Here is a 14879-nt window from a genome sequence, read left to right as displayed (position 1 = left end):
AATACGGCTTAAGACGACGCTGAGACTTCAATTTATTTTCAGCACATGCATTTAAGAATTTAAATCTCGAAAATAAATACTACCTTAGCTTGATTACATGACATGTTTCTTCGTTTTGTTCTCCGCTCTGGTTTGCTCAACAAAATCAATTAACTATTACTTTAATAGTCTAGATTAAGCTTATTAGAAAGCAAATTTCATTTTTCGGTCAAAAATGATAAAAGTTGAAAAGTGAAATGTGAACATAATATGCCATTTTATAAAAATGTTGAATGATTTTAATTAGATGTATCATGAATTAAATGCAATCAATGAGATTAAAAATAAATTAGTAATATTCTTAAGAAATGCATTTATTGCTTTTGTCAATCCATAACAGACAGATTTAGTTCCAAAAATAAATATTTTTCATTCTGTCGAATGACAACAGACTCGAATGAACAGTGAAACGAAAATCATGTTTCGAGACTAATAGCTCTTTTCGACTAAACATGCAGCAAAAGAAATTTGAATAAGCATGTAAATACATCTTATATTTAGTACCACTTTGGTTATCTTGAATTAATGGCATATTATTTCCTCTCGAAGGGCAATTTAATTCATATATATATTCATATGGTTTTCTTACGTTTTGAAAAAAAAAAGGATATTTCTAAATGTTAAAAAAGCAAACCAGTATTCAATGAAATTTTTTTAGTATTTTTTTGATAAAACAAGTCACTTTTTGCACTGGGATTTGATGTCTGATTCTTATATTTTAATGCAAAATGAATCCATTTTTTTAAAATTTTTTTAAGTTTTTGAGGGGTGTATTTTTTTATTTTTTGTTATTCTGCATCAAATGCATTTGGTTGTATTAATATTTGTACTTTAGCTTTTTAATACTGATACTTTTGCAGGTTTATCAAAAAATTTTTCTACGTGAATATTAACCTAGATGATAAAAGAAAAATTATATTACAGCTTTAAGGGATAACAGTTTTTACAGATGCAGAAAAACAACTCAAGAGAGCTGCGGAGAGCAGAGATTAACACTGGAATTCTCCTTAGCTCAATAAGAATCTTTCAATTCACAGAACTGCTGATAAAGCCAAAGGCTAAAATCATGGTGAACTCAGTCTTTCTGATTAAAATCGCCACAACTAAGCCTTTGACGATGTTTAAAAAATTCACTAAAACCTTGGTGATTAAAGTTGCCAATTTAATAAACAGTAGCGGATTAACTAATAGTCGAATAAGATAAAAGCCTAGGACCTGTGATTCGAAGGGGCTCAACCTGAATACAGGTTAGTTTATGTTGATTGATTAAGCAACACATCAGGAGCGCTATCTGCTTATGGGAAGGGATGCCTTCGTCAAGAACTTCTGAAAGAAAACTTGCTCGTATCCACGTTACACAAGGGAAAAACGACGAAAACCAACTATGCAACTAGGCCGTTCGCCGGGATTCGATCCCATGTCGAACTACAAGTATTCAGCGACTTTGCCGCGTGGCTGTTATTAGGCACCCAACTTCAATACAAAAAAAAATAATAATAATAATAAAATAATAATAACGATTTAAAAAAAAAGAAATACTTTTTAAATAAATTCTTAATAACTTATTTGCATTTAAATAAAATAAATTTATACAATATCTTTGATAAAATTATAAATTTAAATAATTCAAATAAATGCTCTTGTCATAAAGCAATAAATTTCGATTCAATGATACGTGCTGTACCAGTGTGCGGTATTCCTGAGCTGATGCATAGCTCCAAAAACGCATGCTGTACTTATACGTTTAATATTCGCTGTCCGTCCCCCTGCAGCTATAGTTGCTACTGTAATAAGCCATATAAACGTATTTTTACTTAAGATTAAATTTATTATTTTTTATCAGAATTCAAGGAAATATCAAATATTTCAATAGGATAGGGTTTAAAGAAAAGGGGGGGAGGAATGATAGTTAAGATAAAAACCTACATTCTTTTTAGTGTTTTACAAAAACAAATTGTGCACTATTTATATTATTACTGAAATAATACACTTTGTATTTTTATATAGTATTTACAAAAAAAAAAGTATGTACTATTAATTACTTAGTAATTAGGTTTATATTGTGTGTTATTTAAAAAAAGTAAGTGACCCTATTTGAGATTTCATTGGAAGCAATTTATTTAAATTTTGTAATATGAAATAAAATTATGTACTATTAATAAATTCTTAATTAGGTTTATATTACGTATTATTTTAAAAAATTAAGTGATCCTATTTGAGATTTCATTGGAAGCAATTTATTTAAATTTTGTAATTTTATTGAAAACAAATTTAAATTTTCTTTACCATCCTCTAGAAGTTTAATCTTACAGTGTTAATAATTGCAATTTTTTTTAATGTAACATGTTACTGCTTATGTTAAAAGTCTGTCCTATATTCCTGCTCTTTCGTCTATCCCATTAGAAGAGATAAAATAGATAAATAAAAAGAGCCTTAAATGTGACTAAGAGTTCAATTTTCAAAGAAACATAATTGGAAACTACAGACGGCCATAAAAAAGCTGTTTTCCTGCTGTTCGGCATGAAGTGTCTTTCTATTAGCTGGTGAATTTCCTCTTTGATCGAATATTAAGTATTAGTCGTGAAATTAGCACAGCCACGCTCTGGGATCCAAACATAAGCTATTGAATTATGTGTTATTTAACTCACTATTATTTGTCATTTGCATGAGAAATGGAAGCGAATTTGCATTGGTTAGTTTAGTTCAGGAGTTCCTAACTGGGTCGATATAAACCCCCTGGGTGTTCGATGAAATTTTAAAAGGGGTTTACGTTGATCAAGGTATCGATTGGTGGCGGAATATGAACTGTGGCATAATCAAAATCCAACGATTATCAATAATAATAATAATAATAAAATTGCTAATTTATTGTTCATAGATGTAAAGCTGCGTGATGCAGTAAAGAAGCAATCGCACAAAATAAGTAAGGAAAAAATACACTAAAATTATTTAATACGTTTTAAAACCTATAATATCTTTTTTAATTCTATAAACTTTTTACGAAGTAACTGCATTATGAAAACGTAAAACAGAAGAATACAAGGAAACACAATAAAAAATGCGAAGAACTCCAAACTAGTTCGAAAAATAAAAAAACAAGCTAGATATTTTTGACTAAAGGGATTTAAAAACTTAATTAAGCAGTTTTACGCCAAATATTTAAAAAAAATTAAATCGATACATCAGGCGCAGTCATCGCATTAGTTAATATCGAAATTTTGTGCAGTTAGAATCTGTGAATTTGTTTCTAAAACCTTGCTAATATTTGTAAAATTAAAAATAATAATAATGCAAAAAAATAAACCTAAATCTAATAAGCCATTTTCCTTAAAATAATTGTTCATATACTTAATCCTTAAGTTATTTATTTGCAATTATTCATATTATGATCATGTTTTATACTGTACATTATATGGAAAAACGTAGGGCGTGTCGATGAAATAAACCGTTCCGGCTGGGAATCCCTGATTTAGTTCTTATACTTCGAGTTGCAGAAGGCAATAAATCTTTAGTTGTTTATTTCTGGTTCATTTACTTGCTGCTTTGATCGGTATAGTGGTTAGCGATGCTGGCTTGCCATATCGTTGGGCTCGGTTTGAGAAGAAGCCTTTGATTTTTGTAAGTGTATACTGTATGTGCAGCATAGGGGCACCTAAAATAGCGCAGAACCGAAAACCCCCTTGAGCGGATCGGTGATAAGAGAAAGGGGATGTGAGTTTCTGGGATCCATTCCATCAGGTGCTTTCTCGATCAAAACTGAGGCGGAATTGTAACTGTATAACCAATGGTGCGATTTTGTGACTCATCCACTTCTTCCGGTCCTGCCGTTTTGTACTATGCTAATGGAATAACTATACGGGTATTGCTAGTTAAAGACGCGATAAAGATTCGGCCGGTAATCTAGCAGGGTAAATTAGAATCAAGATTAAAACAAGCTGAATTTAACTTTACAAAGGAAGTAACATAAACTTTACAACATAAATAACGGATAAAGCAGACTAATCCTCAGATCATTTTATACATACCACAGCCAAAAAGAGGCGAGAACAATGTAGAAAACTCGGTCATAGGTTCATAAAATAACGTTTTCTGAAAACTTCCAAAATGTCCCCAAGTTGCTGAGAAATCGCGAAATGTTGCTCAGGCTTGGTAGGTAAACTTCTATAAGCATGTAGTCGCGTTTTACCTTCCGTCAGTTCCACAGTTTTAACAACTGCGTGCTCAGAATTACGAGTACTACAAAATAATTGAAATGTAAACGTAAAAAATACATGATCGCAACTCTATTGTTCAATAACGAATTAATATTACTTATATAATATCATATTATTCAATTATTCTATTACTCGTATTAATAAGGAAGCATCTGTTCTGTTTGTTTTTATGTATGTATTTATTTTCCTTACATTGTGGGAAAACGGCGGTAATTAGAACCACCAGATGTTGATCGTTGATAGTCCTTCACCTGAACATGTGCACCTCGAAGCCTGAAACCTGAATTTCGAGTTTTATTTATTTATTTTGTGTTTTGTGCGAACATGATGAAATTTTTATAACAAAATCAGCGAATTATAAATAAAAAACACAATTCTTCATCTCTTTTATTATTGATTACAAGGTCGGAGCAAGAAATTACCCTAGCTGGGCCCTCAAAATCACTCTATATTGTTATAGAGACATTAGGTAATTTGGAAGCAAGAGAGATTGAAAAATTAGCAACGACTTCGGCGGGAATCGAACCGTGGACCTCTGGAATGCGCGCTTAGCGTGCAGACCACCACACCACGAAGGCATGCCAAGAAGTCGGGAGAAATACCTTATATACTCTCCCTTTTAAAGGGCGACTGGGGATTTTAGGGGACCCAATCGCCAAATCCTGGGTGTGGAGAATCATTATCCAACCCCCTTTTAGTTTGGGCGCCACTATAAAGACATTAGGTAATTTAGAAGCAAAAGAGATTGAAAAATTAGAAAAGCCTTCGCCGGAAATCGAACCGCGGACCTCTGGAATACGCGCCCAGTGTGCAGACCACCAAACCACGAAAGCATGCGAAGAAGGCGGAAGAAATACCTTATAGTGTGGCTCACATTTGTTTTCGGACACTGGTATTTTTGAAATTGATCTTGTACTAAATATTGAAACATAGGCTTCAAATGTTTTTCCATTATGTTATTTCAAAATGTTTCTTGTAATAACATAATTTGTTCAAAAAGTGTTAATCAGTAACTCACACAACAGTTCGGACACTTCAAAATTGTTGTTGATATGTTTCGGTAGGCAATATTTCCTGTCGTAATTTTTGCTATAAATAAAAATACATCACAAAAATTATCGTTTGTGTTTGGAAATTATTATTTGTTTAGTAAAATATATTGAACACTTTTATATCTTGTCAGATCTAGTCTTCACTGTAACATTAACTGCTACGAGATCTACTTGAAAGTCTGTTTAGCGACTTCTGAGATTTAGAAAACATATACAACAGGTAAAGGTGTAAAAGATCCTTTTGTTGAACTCAGTTATTTACAGATGGCATAGTTTTACGTGATTACAATTTCACCATCCACTTCTAGTGAGGAACTTAATGATAACAAACTAAATTTTAAAATAAGCTAGTAGTTTAAGACTGCACAAATTAATTTAACTTAACCAGGTTGACTCAGAAACCATACTGGTCTGATACTGAACTTTGGCAACGAGAATACGAAGCCGAGATTCAGAATTCAAACAGCTGGTAGAAATAACAACGTGCGCACTCAATAGTGAAAGCACGCTCTGTTTAACCTCCAAATCCATTTTTTTTTTTTTTCAAGTTTCACTGGTATTTCTTTGGCTTCATAAATATTTTAATGGGGTTCTTTTTTTTTCATACAAAAATTATTTACATGATAATTACGGCAAATTTTAATTATCTTTTGTCACCAAAAAGTATTTTGGTCACTTTCTTTCAAAATTATGCATTTGTAATTTTACAATTCTCGAAGCAGCAAAGCATTTTCTTTGAGGCAACAGTCATTGCAATATCAAAATTCAGAATATCTAGCCTCTGAAATGTCAAGGGCTCTCAGTCACATAAATCTGGATAATCACATCAATCCACCCTGAAACGCATTTACCATGTTTCACATTACTATCTTTATTCAGTAGGAATAATATTCTTTTTTGTGACGTCATCTGAAACAAAGGCAAGAAACAAATGTCGCTTGAATTTGTTATGAGAATACATTCCAAACAACTCTGTAAAACATATAAAAAGTTATCTTCAGAGATGACAAAATACTCTACATTCAGTACGATTTATGGCATTAATTTCATTCATTTCCGCTGCGGGAGAATAGCGATGACCTAGATCTGGAGATTTTTGTGAGACGATTGGATGAAAAATTTATCAAAATTTATTTGGCCATTTTTATGTCTTTTCTCGTTTCTGCGCAACTTTAAATCAGTATTTTAATTTGGCATCCCTTATTCTTCGTGTTCTGTGAGCTTTCGAGTTAAGGGAATGTTATAGGAGGAATGTGAGTTTGTAACCTCTACAAATCACATATAATCTTTTCTTTTGTACAACTTTATGTAGACAGTGAATGGCAGCAATAGAAACGAAAATAGTCGTAGAATGAAGTTGTTTAAAAAAGAATATCTTTAAAAAGTGAATAATAAATTGTTTTCTTTTCAATTTAGTAGCGTAAAGTTATTCTTAAACCAAAAAATAACTTTTATAATGTAGCAACCTCTACATTATTTGGTGACTTGAACATAGCAACAGTAAATATTGTAGAAAATACAGAGAAAACAGAAAACCAGTCAAATGGTGCGAATTTCTTCGAAAACTATGAAAATCAGTATAAAAATTCCACCTTTTTGGATAGATAAGTCAGAAATTCGGTTTTATCAGATACAGGTACAGTTTAAAATTAATGGTATAAGTAAGGAAGATACCAAGTTTAATTACATTGTCTCACAAATGGAGCCTAAATATGTAGATACTATTTGGAATATAATAACCGATAAGACTGAAACCAAATATTCATTAGGCAAAAGAGCGTTTATTAAATATATTTAAAGAAAGCGAAAATAAACAAATCAAACGACTTTTCACTGGCATTGAAATTGGCGACATGAAACCCAGCCATCTATTACAAAAAATGAAATCCTTTTTAACTAGTGATATTTCTGATATGATATTAAAAACATTATGGATGTACAAACTGCCGCACCGTATCATAGATACATTGGCGGTTAGTGATGAAGGTATCCATAAATTGGCGATTATGGGTGATAAGATTTTCGACATTAATTCACAAACTGACTTATATGAGGCTCATTCAACTGAAGTTAAGAATTCGAGAGCGTCGCCAAACACTTCACAATTGCTGGAAAAAAAAAATATCATTGGAAAAGCGGATTGAAGAAATCCATTTCCATCACCAATCAAATGAAAGAAGTCCTCATATATAGAAAAAAAAAAACAGATCATCATCTAGAGGCAGAAGTAGAAGCTGGAAGCTTTATAATCCGGATAATAAGCCGTGTTATTACCACTTCACTTTCCGATCCAGATGCTTTCCGGAAAAATGTAAGCCACCATGTAACTAGAAAAATTCGGAAAACTTGCCTGCGCAGTAGAATTAGAATTACCAGCCGGTTCTGCTGCTGAAGATTTAAAGAATTGCCTTGAATTCAATTATAGACTTTTTGTAATAGACAAAAAGAATGGGATAAAATTTTTGATTGACTGTGGTACAGATGTAAGCCTAATTCCAGCCACGTGTAATGACAAGATAAGTAGCGACTTTATACTGCAAATGGTACTGAAATCCCGTGCTTTGGACACAAAATTTTAACTCTTGATTTGGGACTTCGCCGTAATTTTCAATTGCCACTTATCATACCAAAGTCTGTACAGGCATTTTCGGTGCAGATTTCCTTAACCGGTTTAATTTATTGATTAACATTAAAAACAAAAAGTTAATTGATGATGTAACTAAACTCAGCATTTTTGGTGAAATTGCATTGTCAGCCGATGAATCAAATATAAGCACTTTAAACAAAAATAATAAATTTTATACGATTTTGACACAATTTCCGGAAATCACAAAACCTGATTTACTAATTTCTACAGCAAAACATTATGTTGAACATAACATACCTACTAATGGCAAACCAATTTTTTCAAAAGCGAGACAATTAGATCTTAAAAGATTAGAAATAGCCAAACAAGAATTCAACTTTATGCTTGAAAATAATATTATAAGACCAATGGAATCACCATGGGCAAGCCCACCTCATTTAGTCCAAAAAAAAAAAAGATGGCACTCTAAGAGCATGCAAAGATTATCGCCGCTTAAACTATGTCGCAATACCACATCGTCACCCTTTACCCAGAATTGAAGACTTCCACCACGTTTAAAACAGCAAATCGATATTTTCTAATTTTGATTTCTATATAGCCTATTATCAGATCCCAGAAGCAGGAAAAGATAAACAAAAAACAGCTATAATAGCACCATTTGGACTTTTCGAATTTAATGTAAGGAGTTTTAGAAAAAGGAGAAAATTCTTTATATTCTCATCGCATAAAGGGTGACTGGGAAGGAAGAGAACTCAGAGGCCAAATGCACGCGTTCACAATTTATCGTTTCTTACCTCGAAGACTGACGATAAGGAAGAAGAAAATTCCGTACAGCATTGTTTAATTCCTCCAGAATGGGTTAGTAACCTTTATGATAATACTGAACTGGGTGCAAGGGTTAATAACAGCTCCGGGTATTGGCAGAACTTAGCTAAGTTAGGAGTTAAGTGCAGATTTGAATCTTGGACCTTTGTGACTATAGTATCTTCGCATAACGGGACATCATTTGCAAGTTTTCGTGCAAGGCTAGTGATAGAACACGAGACGAGCGAGGCCCTAGGATTCCCTGCTCCGCATTACTCTTCTTAGTTAACTCTTGATCAAATCTAAATTACAGGGTTTGGATGCACATAAAATAACCTCATTGCACAGTTGATTGCAATACAGCATTTATCAGAGGGGAAAGAAAAGCACTGGTGGTCATTGCATTCCAACGAAGCTGACTTTGACACACAGCCAAAACTACATACATAACGCGCAAAACAGCATTCTGACAGGGGTGCAAAAGAAGCTAAGGAAAAAAAAAGAGGTCTTTAATCATTGCATCTCAGGGAATAACAATTTAGAGATATGGACTAAGAATAGGTTGTATTTATTTATTCTTAAGTGTAGTCCCGCTTGGGAAATTTTCATATTAGTTTGTCAAGTTTCAGTTTATATTAAAATAAATTATTTAGTGGTTAATTCAAACTGTTAAAATTATTTGAATTATATGTCAGTTCCAAAATATAATAATATTTATATGTTTAATACACTTGAGTATAAATTGCAACCAACAGAAATTTCTTTCAGATATTTTCTTATACATTGCGTTATTTTTGTTATTTATGTGTGTTTTGACAAGTATTTAATAAAGGGAATTTAAGTTAAAATACAGTTAAAATTTAGTTAATTTTTGAAATTTACTTTTATTTAGTTAAAATGTAGTTTGGCTTCCTGCTCAGGGATTGTACTGAACGGGACGTGCAGTCCTTGGGAAGGGGGCCGTGTTACGGTTTTTGTATTGAATTAGCTATTTTAAATAGATTTGTTATTAAATTGTTTCATTTCCCCGTGCAAAGCTGGACGCTACTTATTCGAAGAAAACGCCTACGCCGGAAAAATGAATAATACAGGAGCACGCGCGTTTATTAAATATATATCTCGTAACTGTACGCTTTTGCTTTTCAGGAAAAATCGATAAAAGACTAGAATATGCTCGTGTGTGATTTAAAAAGCTTATAAAAGGAGGAAAACATCTCAATTCAGGATTTGTTTCATGAGTTTGTTTAGAAAACTGTTTTTGTTTACTGTAGCGAATTCGCAATGAAATCGGATTAGCTTTCTTTATTTTGAATTAGTTCTGGTGAACGTTTATAGTAGTTTAAAAAATAATTACTGTGAGACATTGGGATATTGTGAAAATATCTGAGGAAATTTAAGCATTTTGTTTTATTTGTTGTGATAATAATAATTTTTTTTTAACTTTTCATCGGACTTGTGCATTAAATCTTTCACGAACCTGTACGCATGCAACAATATACTCCAATTAAAAAAATCCTACCTTTCAAGTTAGAACTTGAAAATCCACCTCGAATAGAAAGATCATTAAACCTGGCGTCCCTCAAAGAAGCATTTTAGCGCCGATCCTATTTAACATCTTTATAAATGATATTTCGCAACCATTAAATGCTAAATATGTTGATGATACTGTCGTTCTTACGAAGTCTTTAAAACCACAACTCGCTATTTACAAAATAAAGTTTGCAGTTAATACCACTGATCATTGGTTCAAGATCTGGAGAATTAAATTTAACCCAAATAAGTGTAAGGTCACTATTTTTAGAAGATATAAAAATAATATTCCTGTCGACATTGATATTCAAATTAATAATGTGCAAATACCAATTAACAGCTAGGTGTGCTCCTTGACAAACAGCTAACGTTTAAAGTACAAACTACAAATGCATTACGTGAAGCTAAGCAGGGGGTCATTGCCCTTTATCCTCTTCTAAGAAGAAACTCGAAACTGCACATAAGAACTAAATGTATGTTATATCTCACTATGATTCCACCCATTTTACTATATGGTATTACTGCCTGGAGCACTGTTGCTAAAATCTATCGTAAAAAATTAGAAGTTTTTCAAAATAAATTACTAAGGGTGACTTTAAACTCTCCATGGTATGTTCGGAACAAGCAAATACTTAAAGAAATGTAGTTCGATTCTATACATGACGAAACACTTTCTACTTGCCATATTTTTTTCCAGAAAATGCAAAATTCAGGATACCACCGTATACGAGACCTTTTAAGCTGTGACCCAATTATTGAACATACTGTCAAAAGGCCAAGACTCCTCCATCACAATCCAAAATGGTCAATTTTTAATTGTTTTTCAAGTTTAAATCTTCAAAGGCTCATTTTCCAGCAGCATCGCGGTGGTCAGCACCTGAGTGTGTGACCGCCCACGTGACTGACACGGATGAATCATCTTTCTTCTGTGTTTACGTTTATTTACCACCAGACAGAACAGGTTATGGACTCTGTTTCTTCAATTTTTTACAAAATATGTACATTGCTCTTCAAGTATTCATTTATTATCATCATTTTCAAATATGTTTTTCAAGTTTATGTGTTTTGTCATCCGGTTATTGACTTTGGAATGCCTGACTTAACCACTTCACCGTTTGCCCCGATAGAGTATCGTCAGTTTGAAATGTTTATTTAACCGTCAGCGACGGCAGACTATCGTCGAGGTGAAATTTGGCATGAACCGTGACCCCCGAGAGAGATTCGACGCTTCTTATTTTTCCTACCCCTCAGTACCAGTCGAAAAGGAAAAGAAGTGATTGATGGCTTAATTGACCAGACTCACTCCACAGATTGTACCTGAAAAGCAAACGACGGGGGATCGCTTTTTCTGAGGGAATAATCCCCCTTAACACAGATTTCGAGAGATGCACAACAATTCACACACCTTCCCATTAACTGACAAAGAAGTCTGAAGGTTTTAAATGCTATCCTTTCAAATCCGAACGTGGCCTTTTTTTTTTTTTTTTTTTTTTTTTTTTTTTTTTTTGAGTACATACACTGTATACTCTGAACTCTTTCTGAAGTAATAAGAATTTCGCATAGAAATAATTCCCTTACCCCTTCATGATTAACTTAGTATAAATAAAATATTTTCTGTTTTAATTTTGATTCCTTGAAGAATTTTTTTTTAACTTTTTGAATGTAGAGAAATGAATTCACTTTGAAAACGTACCACTTTTTCATGTTATTTGGCTGTTTTTTAGTTGAAGTGATTGTATTCGCTTTTGTTTTATTTTATTACTGTGAGAAGTAAAGGAAGTTTATAAGCGCGAAAATTTTTGGGGTTCATATTTCATCGGAAATATCCATTTTGCCCGTTCCCAAATCCATTTTCACAATCTTTTTCCAACTGTGCGTACGGGCAGAATAAAGAAGTCATTTTTTTTTAAATGGGTAGTTAAACAGTAAAATAGATTCAAAATAGATTTTTTTTCCTGACATCTGTATGGTACGTACATACGTATGTATGTATCTCGCATAACTCAAAAACGATTAGTCACAATACATGCAGATTCTTTATTATTTAATTTCTTTAAAAATAATGCAAGGCGATAACATACTTGGTGGGAACAATTTAAAAATGATTCAGACATTTAAATTGACAGGACGAAAAATCCCGATATGAGATTAATAGCGCTTTTGGGCTAATAATTAAATGTATGAAAATATATGAGAAGTAATTCGAGCGTGTTTTATTACAGTGCATTAAGAAAAATAGTAGCAAAACATTATTTATAGCTATTTCAAATAAGCAAATATACTGATTTTTGCTTTAATTAACAAAGCTTTTATTTCACAATCAAAAATGGCATTTGCATTTGAATAACTTTCAATCGATTTTACTCTTCTTACTAATTATCAGATGCAAATCGAAAAGTCCTAAAATGCATAGCATTAGATGAGACGGATGCGAGTTTTTAACACGTTTTATCATCACATCATTACCCTGAATACACACACACACATTTATATATATATATATTATATAAGATATTAAGATATTTTATTTATTTTTATGTAAGATTTTTAATTTAGGAATATTTCGTACGAATATAGTTTTATTATTTATAAAATGATGTATGATATATTACACTTTAAAATTATTCCTATATTTAAAATAATTATAAAAACAGATTTCCAGGGACGACATAGCTTGGTCTTAAATGGTAGTGTGGTCAAAGCTGATAATATCTCCTCTACGAGGTACCAGCTTTTGTGTTCGATGGTCGCCTTTATGGGGTTGTCACTGACGTCCTTGAGTGTGACAAGTACGGGGTTCAGGTTCATTTCAATAGAATTTCTCAATAGACCTCACAGGTAGTGGAAGGGGGAAGGAAATATTTCTCTCGTTAACTGAGCTAAATTTCAGACATAAAATGTTTACCTTTGGAAGAGAAAAATGGTACAAAATATAGAAGTTTTGCTCGCCGGTGAAGTGGTTAAGCAGGTTTTGGACTTAGTGGCTTGTGTTGTGTATTTCTATCTTCAAATCGTTTTTATTGCAAGTGTAAAACCACAACATATTTCAAATATTACAAGAAATGTGTGTTCTCCATCTGTAAATTTTATTTTCATAGTCCTTATACTGACTGAGTTTTCCCTACAACATCTCAAGCTCACGATTAAATCCTTTGTGTTCACTTAAAGAGTGTTTTGTTCGTTAGATGGCGGCTCTAGTCCATGAATTCACCTTTTCGGCGTGAGCATTTTTGTACTCTTAACTTTAAAATAACACCAGTGCCCTCGGGTAAAAACTTCATATAGAAGTAAAAGCATATTTTAAATGCTAAATGCCTATTGTATCCCTGATGACCAATGATCAATAGCTGTTTAACCTTTTGTTTGCATTTTTACGTCCTTTTTACGTCCGTTATGGAAAATATAGAAACTGCTAATAAAAAGAAACTTGTGCAGCGTAAACGCAATTTTAAAAAAAAAAAATGAAGGTCATGTATTTGTTTAGATGCTTTTTCATTTAAGTGTCTGAATAAGAACATAACCTTTAATTTAGCTTCTCAAAAATTAATATCATAACAACAACATAAATGTGAAAAGGGGGCGACGTTCGGGAGAAACGACGTTCGGTGTAGTCGGTATTACTGATAAAACAATTCAGATCTAAAGAATGGTCAAGTTCCATAGCAGCTCTCTTAATCATAGCTGTAGGAATGTGCAATTTTCTTCAAAAAACAATTAAAAAACAATTTATTACTTTCTTTTAAAAAACAATTTATTACTTCCTTTGAGATCGGATTCCTAACTTTGCAAATTTTAATTTTTAATAAATTAAATTCAAAAAATTTGACTTCTCCAGTTCGAATTAACTTGCCAGGTTAGAAATCCGATATCAAAGAAACTAATAAATTGCTTTACAACTAAATTGAAGAACGTTGTTCATTCCTACAACTATGATTAAATGAACTGCTATGGAACGTGCCAAAAAAATCCATTAGATCTCAACTGTTTTGTCGGTGACACCGATTACTTCGAACGTCGTTTCTCCCGAACATGGCCCCTTTTCACATTTATATTGTTGTTACGGAATCTGAAACGCAGAAATCCATCAAAAGCAAAAATTAACAACAAATTTAGTTCAATTTAGTTCATCAATTAGTTCATCAATTTAGTTAACATCAATTTAGTTCTCAATTACAGAAACTTATCCTTCATTGTGTAGGAAAACTATTAGTAGCAAATTATAAAGATGCTCTTAGTATGAGAATTTATATTTCCGAAAAAGTAGAAGTTCTTATATGAAGAAGAAATGAGTAGTAAATACAAGAATATGCTATACTTAATTGTTTGTTGAATAATAGAAGCAGTGAAATCCATACACTGATTCTACGAGGAATTCTAGGCTTCATCGATTTGTTTAACTGAATTAGACAAATTACAAAAAAGCTATCTGCCTACAGGAAAGGATGCTGTTGTTGAAGAGCCCCTAAAAAAGAATCTGACTAGCATTGAGAGTAAGGGCTAGCGTGGAAATCTGGCTAGCATGGAAAAAATAATGGAAAAACCGATGCAAATAGCATGTTGTCCAGGTTTCGAATCTGAGACGAAAGAAAAAATGTTTTGCGGTCTTATCCACTCGGACACTGGCAGGTGATTTTCTAGATACAACTGTATTTT

At 32.5% G+C, this 14879-nt stretch overlaps 1 protein-coding gene across 1 annotated transcript in view; it reads left to right on the top strand.

Moving 5' to 3' along the window:
* The window catches only part of LOC118204434 (neuropeptides capa receptor-like), a 324528-nt gene that overhangs the window by 302644 nt on the left and 7005 nt on the right, over positions 1 to 14879 (top strand). The window lies entirely within an intron of this gene.

The sequence above is a fragment of the Stegodyphus dumicola genome, chromosome 9, assembly GCF_044657685.1.
Source record: "Stegodyphus dumicola isolate Sdum_Otavi_A_Nest chromosome 9, ASM4465768v1".
In the NCBI taxonomy this organism is placed as follows: Eukaryota; Metazoa; Arthropoda; class Arachnida; order Araneae; family Eresidae; genus Stegodyphus; species Stegodyphus dumicola.
This window is presented reverse-complemented; position numbering and strand designations above follow the sequence as displayed.